Source organism: Talpa occidentalis, unplaced genomic scaffold (genome assembly GCF_014898055.3).
Source record: "Talpa occidentalis isolate TD23 unplaced genomic scaffold, MPIMG_talOcc4v2.1 talOcc4.2, whole genome shotgun sequence".
Classification (NCBI taxonomy): Eukaryota; Metazoa; Chordata; class Mammalia; order Eulipotyphla; family Talpidae; genus Talpa; species Talpa occidentalis.
The window spans coordinates 37,340,614-37,352,342 of NW_023602073.1; the positions used below are offsets into that span (position 1 = coordinate 37,340,614).

The 11,729-nt window shown below is 49.2% G+C and overlaps 1 long non-coding RNA gene across 1 annotated transcript; it reads right to left on the bottom strand.

Annotated features, from left to right (window-relative positions):
* Positions 1 to 228: 228 nt before the first annotated feature.
* LOC129146296 (uncharacterized) lies at positions 229 to 6,547 on the bottom strand. The gene is made up of 3 exons (XR_008552857.1): positions 4,055 to 6,547; positions 946 to 2,503; positions 229 to 410 (listed from the first exon to the last, which is right to left on the bottom strand). It is a non-coding gene; the product is annotated as an uncharacterized LOC129146296 (long non-coding RNA).
* Between the last annotated feature and the right edge of the window lie 5,182 nt (positions 6,548 to 11,729).

Consider the following 11,729-nt stretch of genomic DNA (forward strand, 5'->3'; position numbering starts at 1 on the left):
GCCGCAAAACCAACTCTTGCAGCTCTAACAGCTTCACCTGGAAGCAGAGATGCTCAGAAGCCCGCCCTGCCCCCAGCCGCACCACCATGGAGCCAGAGCTCTGACTACCTTCATCTCCTCTTTGTCCTGGGCCAGCTGGCTTATGGACTCCTCCTTCTCTTGGTGCTCCTCCCTCATCACTGCTCTCTGGTTCTGGTAGAGAGCGATGTATTCTCCTAGTGGGAGGGCGCGCAGACAGCTCAGCTGCTGGGGTCTCCCCAGCCTCTGCATAGCACCCCAGCTGCAGGGCACAAGCCTCCCCGCTCACCGATGGTGTCAGTCTCTCCAGACATCTGGATACATCGATGCTCCAGCTCCTCCATCCAGTCCTGTAAGCCCACTTTCTCCTGCATGAGCTCGGTAAAGCGGCCCTCGGCCAGACAGCGGGCTCAGGGGCTCAGCAGTGCCGGCCTGCCCAGCACCCAGCCCGCCCAGCCCTCCGGAAAACCACACTGTAGGGTAAGGTAAAAGTATCAGGCTTTTCTGCTCTCCCGTCCATAGGATGGATGATGGAACCGTGCGGTCCCGAATGCATGCCTGATGTGGGCACCTGGAGTAGGGTGTGGGCATAGGTAGATGGGATTCACCTGGGCTAAGATGGGCTTTTAAGGGTGGCTTCACGGGGACGCCAGCAGAAGCAGAGAAGCAGAAGCAGAACCGAGAGAGCAGAGCAGCAGAGACCACCAGAGAACGCCAGAGAGCCCAGAAAGAGTGAAGACTTGCTGGGGGCTGGGAGGCCTGTCAGCCTCCTGGCCCCCTAGCACCCCTACCTGCCATGTATCTGGTAAATCCCAATAAAGTCTGCAAAATTCACTGAGGCTTCCAGGACTCACTTCTCCTTTACCCGTTCTGCTGGATCAGAAAACCTGCCCTGTGGCCATTCCTTCCTGCCTTACACACATTCACCTGCAGTTTCTCCATGGCTCCCTGAAGGGCCTGGTGGGTCTCCCCAGGCACACTTTCCCCCCGGGGGCTGGGGCCTCCATCTTCTCAGGCTCCTGGTCCCATGGGGCTGCCTGCTGAGCCAGGAGCCAGCAGAGCAGCTTTTGCTCCTTTAGCTGCCTGTGTAGCCGCGCCTGTTCTTCCTCAGCACTGGCCAAGGCCGAGTCACAAAATGCCACCTGTGGGCCAGAAGTGCAGGGTGCCCCTGTGGGCCCGGCAGGAGGTTGGGAGGCACACCTCTCAGGGCCTCCGTGGGCACACCTGAGATTCGAGGATGGTGTTGGTGTCTACCCACTGGCTCCCAGCAGAGGTGGGTGAAAGCTTAATCAAAGGGAGGGAAACCAAGAAGAAGGGTGTGCTGGTGGGAGGGGGAAGGTGGGGCAGGGAAGGGGCCCCAGGGCCGAGCTCACCATGGCCTCGCAGCTGTCTAGATCGTCCGGGATGCTTAGTTTTGTCAGGGGACCCTTGTCCTCCTCTTCCTCCTCCTCTTCACTGTTCAGTCCATTTACTGTTGGGGGGGGCAGCCAGAGGGGCTCAGAGAACCCCTGGGTTCTGAAGCAGCCCTGAAAGCCAGCAAGCTCTGCCCCCTCCTCTCTGTGCAACCCCGCGCCAGCAAGTCCCCAAAGGAGAAGGATCCAAGTTGTCCTAAGGGTGGCTTCCATCTCTTTGGAGTGCTCCTTTAGGGGTGTCGGAAACTGTTCACCAGACTGAGACTGGCACTGGAGACAACACTCCACCAGAGTGTTGATGCTGTGTTGCTGGGCACTGTCCCTTACAGTTCCCTCCCTCTGTATTTACTTAGTTCCAACAGGGAATCAGCTAGTTGGTGATTTTGTTCTGGTCATGAGGTGGCACCAGAGACCTGTCCTTGCTGACCTTTGCATTTTCCCAGTGGTTCTCAGCTGGCCTTAGGCTATTTATAGGTCTCCGTGGAATCCTTGTCTTCCTCTGATGGCGCCCGGAGCCGCTCGATCACCTCTGTGGTGATTTCTTCACCGTTCTCCACAGTTCCCATTTGTGGGGTGCGGTGCCTGAAATAGTTCCTCTCTACTCAGTGTCCCCCTTGATCTGTAGTTCGTTCTTGCAGTTTTTTTTTTTTTCCCTCCTTTCCGTTGGTCGGAGAGAGCCTACTCAGTGGGTGGGGGAGGGTAGCAGGGTTCTGACTCTTTCCCTTTTTTTAAAAAAAGAAATAATAAAACTTCTCTTTGGCACAGACAAAAAGTCTCTGTCTTGTGGGGAAACTCACTGTGTATGTGAAAGGGGGAATCTGGTGAAATTTTTCTCAGACGTGACCCAAGAACCCCAACTGTGAACCCAACACCTCTCCAAAATATCACTCCTCACCAATGTCAACGTTATAAAAACAAGCAAAGTCAGAGAAACAGTCAGCAAGAGGCACATCGAGGAGAACTGGCTGTAACTGAGTGAGGCAATTTGGATTATGGAACATAAAATGTACATTAGGAAGAACTGATGAAATTAAGCACAGAGTTTGGTAATTGTGTCAACATTGCTTCATTAGCTGTAAAAAAAAAATACAACTGTATTCATGTAAGATGTTAACAAAGTGGAAATGGTGTGGGATGAATAAGAACTGTACTATCTTTGCAACTTTTCTGTAAATTTAACAGTATTCATTAAATGTTATGTTTTTTTTTTAAGTCCTCAATACTAAATAGGTTGTAAAAGGAAAAAATGATCTACTTTCCTGTTTCCCCAGGTTTTGTTATCCAGAGGCTGGAGAGAGGGGTCCTGGGGGGAAAAGCTGGAAACCTCACACCCAGGGCATTCCCCCGAGTCTCCTGTCCTCTGAGCCCTGCTTCTCTGACTCCTCACAGAGCATCTCACCACCAGGATGCCGCCCTCCAGGACCCCCAACTCTGCCCATCTCAGAACCGGCCCTGTCCGGGCAGCTCTACCAGAATCCGAAACACTCCACCAGAATCGGGAAACAGTCAGACAATCCTTTTTATACCGGGGCTGCCCTGTAACAGCTTGGCGCAGTAAAGAAAAGGGGAGCCAAGCTAGACTTTCTCAAAGGAAGGGACAATTCATTGCGCCCCCAGGCAAGCGTCGTACCCAAGATGGGTGTCCCTGAAATCGTGCCCGTTGTGGGGGGAGATGTCATTTCATAGGGTGAGGAGAGGTTAGGCAGGAAAACTGGGTTGGTAGCGGGGGGAAACAGGCTTAGGGGGAACTAAGTTGTTTTTTCGTGGAGCTGAGTTGTTTTCTCCTGCTTATGGCTTCAGTTTTGGTTTGATGGAATCAGGGGTACTGGTGTCAGGGCCATCTTGTTGTTTGTATGTGGGCTTCCCCATTCCTGGCCCCTGCATCGACCTTTCATACCAGCCTTTTGTTGAAAAGGGGCAATGGTTCTCTCTTTGGCTACTTCCTGCTGGACAGGGGCGAAGACCAGGGTGGGCGTTCAGCCTGGTTATGAGACAGTCTTTGCAGCGCGAGGATATGGGTGGAGAAGGAGTTGGTTAAAGGTGGTATGGGACAGTTCTTGGATCCGGTGTTGGATGAAATGGAGTAAGCATGGGGCAAAAAGAAAAAATGAGGAGATTAGGATAAGAAGCCCTATGAGTGGTAATACCTGGTCCGAGGCTGTGCTGATCTGGAATTGCTGGGCATAGACAGAAGAACTGGAAGTGGCTTGAAGAGATGGGATTAGAAACAGAGGAAGGAGAGGGGCCTCCCCGGTGGCGCAGCGGTTGACGGATGAGCGCTGGGTTGTGAAGCTGCCCACAGCCTCTACAGCACCGGTTCAATCCCTGGCCTCAAGGCGAGGGTCCCACATGGCGAGCAGACCTCTCCTGCCGCCCACTGCTCCCCTCAGCAGTGTGCTTCGTCAAGTCTGCCTGTTCTGCCCTTCGCTTTGTCTCTGGTGAGTTCTCTCACCCTCCTGTGTTTCTGACTGTACCCAGTGCTTGCATAAATAAATCTTTAAAAAAAAAAAAAAAGAAACAGAGGAAGGAGAATCAGAGGGCCTCTACTCTATAGGCTGAGTGGGATGTGGACCAGGGATGCATTGATGCAAACCTGAGTTGGGCCCATGTGCTTGTATACATACTGCTTGTCCACAGGGACCGCTTTGACCCTGGACAGCTGATGCCTTGACAGCCATTGGTGTAGTCAGGATGATCGTGTGTGGACCCATCCACTTTGGCGGAAGTGCTTTTGGAGAGATGGCTTTCAGAAGAACCTGGTCTCCAGGGCACAGCAGGTTGACAGGTGCATCAGGGGACGGAGGCACAGGTTGTGGCAGACAAAGGTCTGCGTGTTCTTGGAGCAGCTGTCTGAGCAAAGAGAAGTATGGAAAATATCCAGCCAACAGTGTAGGTTGGACGCGGAGCTCATGGTTAGTAAGAAGAGGTTTGCCACACATCCGTTCAAGGGGGATCAGGAACAAGGGGCCATGGGGAGTGGCTCGGAGATGCACTAAAGCCAGTGGGAGCAGCTCCACCCAGGATTTGTGGGCTCTGTGGAGAGTTTGGCTAGGTGGTCTCTGGTCAGACCATTTATCCGTTCTCCCTTACCAGAGGATTGCAGTCGGGAGGGAATGTGTAGTTCCCAGGTGATGCCCAGGGAGGAGACCTGTGGAGTAATCTTTGAGATAAAGGCAGGTCCACTGTCCAACTGGTGATGGTGTCCACCCTAGTAAGAAGAGGGTTTTACCTGCGTTAGGGAGTGGAACACCCGTGAAGCCTGGCAGGATGGAGAGTCGAGGATTGGGAGAGGGAGATGAGACGGTCTTTGACAAAGAGAGTAGAAATCTAACAGACAAGAGGGTGATGGAGGGGAGAGAGCCTGATGAGTGAGCAGGTCCTGGAGCCCATGTGGAGAACTAACATTTACAGATTGGCCCAGTGTGGGTTTTAAGGCCTTAGGTCTAGCGAGACGAGAAGCTGCCACAAGTGCACGCAGGCAGGGCTGCCATCCTCTTACAGTGGGATCCATTTGTTTAGAGAAATAAGCAACTGCTCGCTGGACTGGCGTAGGTTGGCCCAGAACCCCTAGAGCAACGCCCTGTTGCTCATCTGTCAATAACAGGAATGGCTTTCCCAGGTCTGGGAGTGCGAAGGCTCATCTCAGAGAGCTTTTCCTGGATAAAGCAGAGAAAATGGGGTGTAGAAACAAATAAAAGCATGATCATGATCACCAGGCCTACTATGGGAAGGATCCATGGCAGTAAGGGAGAGTTGGTCCAAGTTTGGATGCCCTGGCCCCAGGTTCAGCTGACAAAAGGTCAGTCAGAGGGGGCTTTGCTGGTCAGATGAGCAAGCCCATGAATGTGTTGGAGGAGGGGGAGACACCTGAGTACACACGATTTCTCACCAAAACCTCCCTGTCAGACCTTCAACACTTTCTTTTGCTTGCTTTCATTCTAATGCCATTCCATTTTACCCATCCGGCTTTACATTATCTTAAGGCCCTTCAGAATATCCCTCTTCCATACATTTCTTTTTTCAAACACACATACCTCAGCTCACTTGCATTTACCAGACTTAGCAAAACCTTAGTTTTAGAAGGGAATTGAACACCATCTAAACAATGATGAAAAAACACAAATTTAAGGTAGACAGCCCCTGTAGTTTTTCATTCCTGTACCCAGTGATTTAATTGGCAGAGAATGGTGTCCAAAGCCTGCATCTGTTGGGCATATTAATGTTTCCAATTTGGCTAAGGTCACCCTGCAGGGTTTGAATCCAGGGAGGAGGAAGGGTGGGTAGCCGTCTGGAGAGGATTTTTAAAAGGAGAAATTCCAGCTGGACTGACACCGTGTAAGAATCCCAAGTTGCAAAATCCCTTCTGCACGTACTCCATGACGAGCTGCAGCTTCGGCCCAGGGGACACTGGACACCTAGGTGTGCTCACTGCGGGACTGAGACTGATCATAGCCTAGGCTTCGTGGAGCAGGAAGATGTGCGGATTTTCCAGCTGAGCAGGTCATGGTGGATTAGGGCTGCTCTGTGAATAACCTCTGCCCACCTTGGAGAGTCCCGTTTGGATTCTAATATACTGGTCCCAGAGTCTTTCTTAAGGGGAGCTAGAGAGCCTATCTATGTGCTCCTTGCAATCTGCACGATTTACCACCCAGGCCCAAGCCTTTGCAAGAGCTCCTGCATCCTCTGCACCATCTGTGTGCCCAGGGGTGAGCAGCAGGTTTCTCCCACCAAGGGGGCAGTGCCTAAGATGGGGGAGAGAGGCCCAGGGTTCCTCGCCTGTGGCCCTGGGACCACTGGAGGCTCTGCCCACACAGCCCCACACCCCTCTCCTGGTCCTGTACCTGCTCAACTCTCCCCAACCCCTCCGCACGCCAACCCTCACCTGCTCTGCTCCTCTCCAGATGCTTCACCAGTTTCGTTGCCCGACTGGTCCTTCACCTGCTCTGCTCCAGGGACATCAGTGCTGCCCAGACTTCTGTGCTGCAGTCCTGTGAGTCTCATGCTGCTCCTGGCCCCTCTGACTGGGCCCAGCCCCAGAGCCTCTCCAGAGCCTCAACCTTCCCTGGTGTACTCCTGTTCACCATGGCCACTGAGTGCTTGTTCTTTGGGGGTGGGGGGTTTCTGCCGGGTATGGCACTATTTTTAATCTTTGTTGCTCTCCAGTTCCAATGCTGCACAGCAGCAACAAAATTCTAGGATAATTTCTAATACTCTATCTCTGGCCCTGATGATTGCTGAAGGGGCCACTGCACTGGAAGGCCAGTCACATATTGGGGTACGTCTTAGGGTGGTGCTGGAGGGCTGGGGAGCTGGACTGATTGTGTTGGCCCTGCTTTCCTGGTCCCTCTGCAGCTGGGGGCCTGTCTCAGTGGTGCTGCCGTGCTCCCCAGTGTTCTCCAGCTGGGGTCTAGCCACAGAGGTGCTGGTGTCCCCCCAGCCATCCTCCAGCTCTGGGCCTAGCGCAGAGGGACTGCCCTTTGGGGTGTCCTCTAGCAGGGGGCTTGGACCTGTAGCAGTGGTGTGCTGCTGCGCATCCTCCAGCTCAGGGACCTGGTGGAGATGACCCTGTTGCCCGCGGTGACATCCTTTCCCCTCTTTTGGACTTCCTGCTTTCACAGGATACCTGGCCTTGGGGCATTCTCCAAAACCTCAGCCTGGGGGAGTGGGGTGGGTATCTTTTCCAATCTTCTGCACTGGGTGCTTTCCCAGGATACCCGGCCTTGGGATATTCCCCAAAACCTCAGGTGCCGGCGGGGTGGGGGTGGGTGGGGAGTCCTTGTAATCAGGGTAACCGGGATCCCGGAAGGTGACGCGCTTCGGCACCTGGAAGGTAACGCGCCTGAGCCGCTCCTCCCCCTCCTCCTCATAGTCCTCCTCCCCCGCCTGCTTCCTGGAGCAGAGGATCAGGTAGGTGGCCATGACCTCGCGGTACTTGTTAGTGTCAATGGCCTCCCGAATTTCCTGCCTCTGGTAGCCCAGGAGCTCCATACCTTTGGTTATGGCCAGGTCCTGGGTGCAGAGCGACGGCTCACTGAAGGGCAGGAGTCCCCTGCTCGTTTCTGCTACCCAGGCGTGCTGCTGGATGCTCTCCAGGGTGCTGCGCTTCCAGGGGTCCCGTGCCAGCATTTTGGCCAGCAGGTCCCCACCCTGGACCATGATGTAGGTGGTCTGGTGGACGTTCCCACCCAGAACGCACTCCCTGATTGCCCTGAGGCTGGGCCCCCTGAAGGGTAATGTGCCGGTCACCATTTCGTAGGGCATGATGCCCAGGCTCCACACGTCCACCTTGGGGCCGTTGTACTGCTGGCCAAGGTAGACCTTGGGGGCCCTGTATTCTGGGCGACAGCAGCACGTGCTCAGCGCCTGGGGGAAGCCTTGGACACTGAGCCCGAAGAGGTAAAGGACCTATACAAAGAAAACTATAAAACACTGTTAAAAGAAATAGAAGACACAAAGAAATGGAAAGACATCCCCTGCTCATGGATTGGTAGAATAAACATTATTAAATGGCCATCCTACCAAAAGCAATATACAGATTCAATGCTATTCCAATCAAAATCTCAATGTCATTCTTCAAAGAACTAGAACAATTATTGATGAAATTCATATGGAATTACAAAAAACTCCGAATAGCCAAGCTCTCCTGAAAAAAAAAAAAAGAAGGGAATGGAGGCATCACACTCCCAGACTTCAAAATCTACTACAAAGCCATAATCATCAAAACTGCATGGTATTGGAACAAGAACAGACACACAGACCAATGGAATCGAATAGAAAATCCAGAAATAAACCCACAGATTTATGGTCAACTAATCTTTGACAAAGGAGCAAAGAATATGCATTGGAGCAAAGAAAGTTTGTTCAATAAATGGTGCTGGGAAAACTGGGTTGCCACATGCAAAAGAATGAAGCTTGACCACTACCTCACACCATACACAAAAATCAACTCAAAATGGATTAAAGAACTAGACATAAGACCTGAAACCATAAAATACATAGAAGGAAATATAGGCGAAACACTACATGATTTGCACGTCAAAGACATCTTTACAAACACATCACCCAAAGCAGTGATAGTGAAGGCAAAGATAAACAGCTGGGACTACATCAAATTAAAGAGCTTCTGCACAGCAAAAGCGACAATAACAAAAACAAAGAGAAACCCCACCAACTGGGATAAAATTTTTTTACACAACACTAATGATAAAGAACTGATCACAAAAATCTGCAAAGAGCTGATGAGACTCAACAACAACAAAGAAAATAATCCAGTCAAAATTGGGCAGAAGAGCTAAAAAGAAACTTCTCTGAAGAGGAAATGCAAATGGCCAACAGACATATGAAAAAATGTTCAACATCACTTGTAATCAGGGAAATGCAAATCAAAACTACCATGAGATACCATCTTACACCAGTGAGAATGGCACATATTAAAAAAACTAGCAACAACAAATGTTGGCGAGGGTGTGGAGAAAAAGGAACTCTCTGCACTGTTGGTGGGAGTGCAAACTGGTCCAACCACTATGGAGAGCTGTGTGGAGATTTCTGGACCTACTAAACATAGAGCTTCCATATGATCCAGCAATTCCACTCCTAGGTATTTACCCAAAGGACACAGAAACATCAATTCCAAAGAACACCTGCACCCCTAGGTTTATAGCAGCACTATTTACAAAAGCTAAGCTTTGGAAACAGCCCAAATGCCCAAAAATAGATGAGTGGATCAAGAAGATGTGGTACATATATACCATGGAATATTACTCAGCATTCAAAAAAGATAAACACATGCAGTTTGCAGCAACATGGATGGCGCTGGAAGGGATCATGCTCAGCGAAATAAGCCAGAAAGAAAAACAAACTACCGGATGGCTCACTCATAGCAGGAATCTAGAAAACTTAAATAAGGGACCAGGAAAATGAGTAACTATAAGAAAGTAAAAATCAAAATCAACAAAAAACTTTGAACCAGAGACACTTTTTGGGGGTGGGTGGCGGGAGGGGAGGGATTGGGGTCAGAATGGGGTGGGGTTGCAATTGTTGGGAATATAAAAATAAAATTTTATTAAAAAAAAGAATAACTACTTTTTAAAACTAATGCACATGACCAAAGTTTAAAAAAAAAAAATCAAAAAATCTGTTTGTATCACTAATGCCTTAGGAGTATTAGTTATAAATGACAACTATATAAAGTCTAATAAAAAATTCCCAATTTGAGATCAGGATTTAAGATTTTGGTAATCAAAACTAGATCAAAACTTAATGGTTGAATTTGTAGCATGCAAGCCTTACAGTTTTCATGTTGAGTATCAATATTTTATGTTGAAATGTCTCTATTTTCAAAAGGAAGCACACAGTATTCAGGGAAAAAAAAAGAGTAATTGACCTAGTCTACATCAAAAAAGATAAGTTTGCATTTTGATGATTAGTCCTAAATCTCTTGATAAAATTCTTTTCCAGAAAAATCCCAGATTGACTTCTTTCTTTCCCCTTGTCCTAGCAAAATCTAGCCTCATGGGCAAGTTCCTTAGCAACACTGTGTTCCTCACAGGTATGTAGGAAATGTATATGATATTAAGTCTCTCTTATTTTTCTTGGTTTTCATCAATCTATCTAGTACTTGCCTAAGAAAGAAATTTGGTTTTTGGGATGTTAGAATTTGCAACTCTGAAATTAATTTAAAATTCCTGTCCTAAGAAAAACTAACAGCTACAATTGGTATCTCTCCCTTAAATTTTTTCTTTTATCATTATTTAAATGGTGGCCAAATTTCATATAAAACTAAGGTCTTATTAAGTTTAAGAATGAGAATGTTAAACAATATCACTTTCTCTAAATATTGTTGAGCTTGCAGGTTTATTTTTTTGCTTCTTATTATTAAGAAAACTAAAATTTAATGACATCTCACCTAAACAAATTAAGACAGTTAAAATATGTGTTTCTGTATGAGATATCCAAGATAATAGGGTGGTCCCCAGGTAAAGGGGAAGTTCCAGGTTCCCTGCCCAACCCAAAGGAAGAGAGAGAAGGGAGCTGAGAAGGAGAGAAGAAGCTGCAGTGGAGACTGAGAAGGAAGGAAGCAGGACTGGAGCCAGAAGGAGACCTGGAGGAGGCACATGGAGCCGAGAGACACGTGCAGAAACTGCACTTGCCTTTTGGTCGTGGACTGGGTGACAACAGCATGGGCGAGAGACCGGTGGGGAGGTGACAATGGTTGTTTTTGTCTTGATTTTGATTTGCTCTTTTCCTCCCAACTTGTCTGGCTGTTTTCTGATCCTTTTCTGTGGGTCCCCACTGGAAAGGCGCTTTAGACTTGGGAGAGGCTTTCAGGCCTTGCTCTAGGCCAATCCTGTTTGGGGACTTTTCCCCACAAGGGGACAGGTAACTTTGGATGCTTGTTTTAGACTATATTCTTCTTTACCTTTCCTGCATTGTTTACTAATTGTATTAACGTTCCTTTTCATTTAAGTCTCATATGTTTTCTGTTGATGCGGCGGATGGCAGAACCTATTTAGAGCAGGCAGGTTTGTGGTGTCTGGGCTGCCCTTCTCCCTGACCTCTAACAGATTCTTTGTCTTTTCTGTATTGTTTACTAATTTGTGTTAAAGTTCCTTTCCATTAAAGTCTTAAATGTTTTGTGTCGATGCGGCAGATGGCAAGAAACTATTTAGAGCAAGCAGCTTTGGGGTTTCTGGGGTGCCCCTCTCCCTGCCCTGTAGTAGACTGACTACTGACACCTCCTGGATGACAAGTGATAGGGCCCAAGGACGTCACCAGGTCCCCAATGACATGGTCTCTGTGGTTAAGCCTAGAGTAACCCTGGATGTCACAGGTAAGATATTAATTCTCTGATTGCTATAGGAGCCACTTACTCCATACTCACCAGCATTCGGGACCCAGCTTCCCCTCCTCACAAAATAGGAATGCCTTATAGCAGACAGAATAGAAAGATTGGAAAGGAGGTACCCTGACACCAGAACCTGACTCACAAGGAGGTAGGGATTAGAGGAAATAGCAGGACCATTAACTCAGCTGTAGAGGTCGTGACCTTAGGCACCAGGGCCTTATCACAAGGCATGAGACCCAAGCAGGGATCAGATGCTCTAGGGAGTGGAGCACAGGCCTGAGGGAAAGATTTGGAGATTGGGCCATCCTGGAATCTCCACTCCCCATCCTGGTATCTCCAGTCCCTCTTGGATTCTGCGTGGTTATCCAAAATCAGCAACCAACTGATGGCTGCTCACAAGGAGTGACCCCCCCAAACAGAAGAGGACTGTGTCTGTAAAGTCTCTGCACTGGCTC